The 3,850-nt window shown below is 37.1% G+C and overlaps 1 pseudogene; it reads right to left on the bottom strand.

Moving 5' to 3' along the window:
• Window positions 1–950: 950 nt before the first annotated feature.
• On the bottom strand, window positions 951–2,421 carry LOC125636900 (E3 SUMO-protein ligase KIAA1586-like; annotated as a pseudogene).
• Between the last annotated feature and the right edge of the window lie 1,429 nt (window positions 2,422–3,850).

Raw genomic sequence — 3,850 nt, 5'->3', positions numbered from 1 at the left:
TTTTTACACGTTTATTACAATAGAAACAAAGTATTGCTTTCTTAAATGGATTTGAAAAGAAGAAAATATAAAGAAGAGATGCATGAGTAAGCAAACGATAATATTTAAGAATGAAATGCCTATTATTCTTGTCTTTTAAAATATTACATGTGAACTACTTACGTTATTAAAAATAAAAAATGTAATATATTCATGTTGAAGTATACAATGCAACAAGCAATATTTTAAAGAATAAGTACATTATTTATTACTAATTAGGTAGTAATTTCCAAATGGCTTCGTGATCTTCTCCTTAATCTTTGGTGTTGGATACACGAACTCTGGTATCTAATGCGGATTGATGACTTCTCATCCATGCTTTAATATATGGTATTGGGTTCCAGGAACTTAGTGGTTTTCCCAACAAATTGATGGTCATAAAGCTTGAGATAAGTGTAACTGTTAAATTCACCCTTTTATCACTACAAATAATATTCATCAACGAAAAAGCTCTTTCTGCTTCTGCAGAACTAATTGCGATTGTGTTCATAATTTGCTTTGCTTTCCTTATTGTTTCCGGATCAGGAAGATGTTTTGATTGAATGTTTTTCTCTACATAGTCACAAAAATCATTTAAATCGACTACAAATTTTATGAATTTGTTTAATTCATGCACTTTTTCTTCTCCTGATTTCCAAGGTAACCTGACTTCTTCAATATTCCATGAAGTGGGATCCATAACATTAAATAATTCAACTATTTTAGGTGTATTACTAGAATGACCTAAATTATCTTCTTTATATTAAATATGATTTTCGTATAATAATCTTGCCTTCATTTTTTCAATAATACACTCTGTTACGTTGTCTCGTAGCAGTGATTTAAACCTTACATTATGTTCAAACTCTCTATGCATTTAAAAAGCACCACTTTCTATCATTTCATTAATTTTATTTTCATGTATACCAAAACTATCTTTTAATTGTATGAAAAAAATCAATCGTTCGTTTGATTAGCTTATCTGCCTTTGTTAAACTCAATTGTCTTGCTTGCAGTGCATTGATAATAATGCAAGTTCATCCAAAATGTCAATCATTAATGCCAAGTCTTTTAAAAATTCTTTGTTTTTCAATCTTTCTTCCATGCCAGAAAATTTCTTATTTTTGGAAAAATAAATATAAAGAGCTGGATAAGCTCTCCAGATCACTTTGACAGCTCTAAGGCTACAAGAAGCCCATTGTGGACCAAAAATACGGCCTATTTTGATTATTTCAATATATAGTTCTTCAGAAACTTGTTTAAGTTTAAACTGACTTTTATTTGACTGATGAAAAATTGCATAAATCTTGTCCAAAAATATCTTGAAATGGCTTATTTCATTGATATCATTTATAGCATCATCTAAAGCAGTTGTAGCTGATGATTCAAACAATGCCAAATTATAATGTTTGGAAAATCTTGAATGAGTCTTGTAGCAACTCCAGATTTATGTCCAAGCATGGTGCTTGCGCCATAAGAACAAAATCCGATTAAATTTTTCTTTAAATATTCTGTGTCAAATCCTGTATCGGTTAACATATTTCTGAAAGCATTGTAAATATTTTCTGCTTTTGTTGATTTTAATTCCACTGAATTGAGAAAAATTGATGAAGAATCTTCTAATTCACATTTTATAAGAATTACAAGCACAGTTTTACTTGAAATTGTAGAAGCTTCATCAATAATAATACAAATATTTGAATTGTTTTCAATGATTTTATCAAAATTTTGTTTTCTTATTAATTCAGCAATATGCTCTACAATTCTGATGGCCAAAAATCGAGAATGTAGGCAGTTCCCTAAATCAGTTTCATTCTTAATTTGTAGCTCTACTTCATCCTCCATATCTAACATTGGTTGGTTTCTTTTTACTAAGCTGTAAACTATGTTGAAAATTTTGCTGGTTATTGCAATATTTTTTTCAGTAACTTTATCAATCACTGTAGTGAGAGGTTCTTTTTTAGATTCATTTAAAATATTTATAACTCTCAAATGAGAGCTTGATTCGAAATGTTCCTTCATTTTTTTTCTTAATGAAGCTTGCTGAACTTTTTTATCAGTTCCAGATGCTTTAATAGTACACTTTTGCCATTCCAAAGAAATGTGTAAAGATTTTCCTCCAAGGACCCCCAAATGTGACATATTTGCACAGTGGGAACAGCCAAGTTTTTTGCCTTCAATTATCAAGCTATTATATTTCTTTAAAAAATATTGTGCCTGCTCGGAAGTCCAATAATCGGGTACTACATTTTCACAATCACGTAAATCCTCTTCCATTGCGGACACATTTTCAGATGATTCAACATTTAAGATATTTTCATTGCCAAAATTATTGTCATTGGCGTTTTCAGTATTTAAATCCTTATTTTCACTACTAGAACTACTGACTAATGATTTTGTCATTTTATTGGAAAATCAGTCTCTAATGCTTTTCTGGCTTTTCATTATGAAGGGTAAATAATATTGAATAGAAAACTTTAATCTTCGAATAACAGTCCAGTTAGTATTACACACTGAAATATCACACGCAATTTACTAGAAACAAACAGACCGACTATGATTCACTGGTCGTGTTGAATTGTATAGAAAACAGTTGAGCAAGTGCACGAACGAGGCAAGTGCAACCCCTGTTAATAAAATAATAAACGAGATGTTTGTCTTGCGTCAGGACGAACTTGGATGGACCGAGTCGCAGCCTGAGACATTACATGCGCACGCGCATAGCAACATAAATCTTGAACTATCTGTCATACAAACGGCTCTTTAACTGCTAGAATTCCGCATCCCTTTGCATTTGAAGTTTATTTAGTACACCGTATTACAAGTCTTCATTAATTTAAGGTTTCCCGTGCCAGTTATAAATTTTACATTTACCTGAGCCCCCCACGTAACCCCAGCATGACAGCAGGCTAAGCGGGGCCGATAGCCAGGATCCCATCTGGCAAGGGGCCGGCGGCTGGAACCCCAGACTGTCAGCGGGCTGAGCGGAGTGGCAGACAGAACCCCAGACCGGCAGCAGCTCACCTGCCGCAGCTCTGGGGTTCTGGCCGCCGGCTCCTGCCAGCTAGGGTCCCAGCCACCGGCCCCGCTCAGTTCTGTTCACCCAGGCAGGCAGTGGGCTGAGTGGGGCCAGCGGACCCCGGCTCGCAGCAGCGTGCCAGTAAAAATCGGCTCGCCTGTCGCCTTTGGCGGGCGTGCCGCAGGTTGCCGTCCCCTGCCCTATTATTTTCTACACCGTTTTATAAGATTAAGATTATTCGTTTTAAGATCATTTTATAACATTTGTTTTCCTAACAATTTTTAACATCCGGTTCTAAAACTGCTTCAAAATTTAGCAACCGGTTCCCGGGAACCGGTGCGAACCGGCTCCAGCTCACCACTGTTACTTGCATGTGTAATTGCCCAGCAGGCTGGCCTTACAGTGAGGTGAACTGAGGCGACCGCCTCAGGTGCCAGACTTTGGGGGTTGGGGGGGTGCCACTAGGACCCAGAGTGTGGAAAATTGTGTCTGTTGCTGGTGCATATGTATTCTCTCTGCTCTAGATGCACAGAGATGGTGGAGTGCTGTGCTGGAGGAAGGAGGGCACAAGAGACATAACAGGCAGGCAGGAGAAAAGGTGAGAGGGAATAACAGAAAGCAGCAGGAGCTGCAGGGAGAGAGAGGAGGGGGAGCCTCTTAGGTACCTCTCTAGCACCTCCAGGAGCCTGGACTAATTAATTCTAATTAGCTAATTAGCTTCTCAGGGGGCTTCCTGTTTCCTGCTGCTTCCCTGAACCCACCTGAGGAGAACAGGCAGTCAACTGAAGTAGTAGGAGCCAGTTAGGCCCTTAA

The sequence above is a fragment of the Caretta caretta genome, chromosome 5 (assembly GCF_965140235.1).
Source record: "Caretta caretta isolate rCarCar2 chromosome 5, rCarCar1.hap1, whole genome shotgun sequence".
Lineage (NCBI taxonomy): Eukaryota > Metazoa > Chordata > Testudines > Cheloniidae > Caretta > Caretta caretta.
This window is presented reverse-complemented; position numbering and strand designations above follow the sequence as displayed.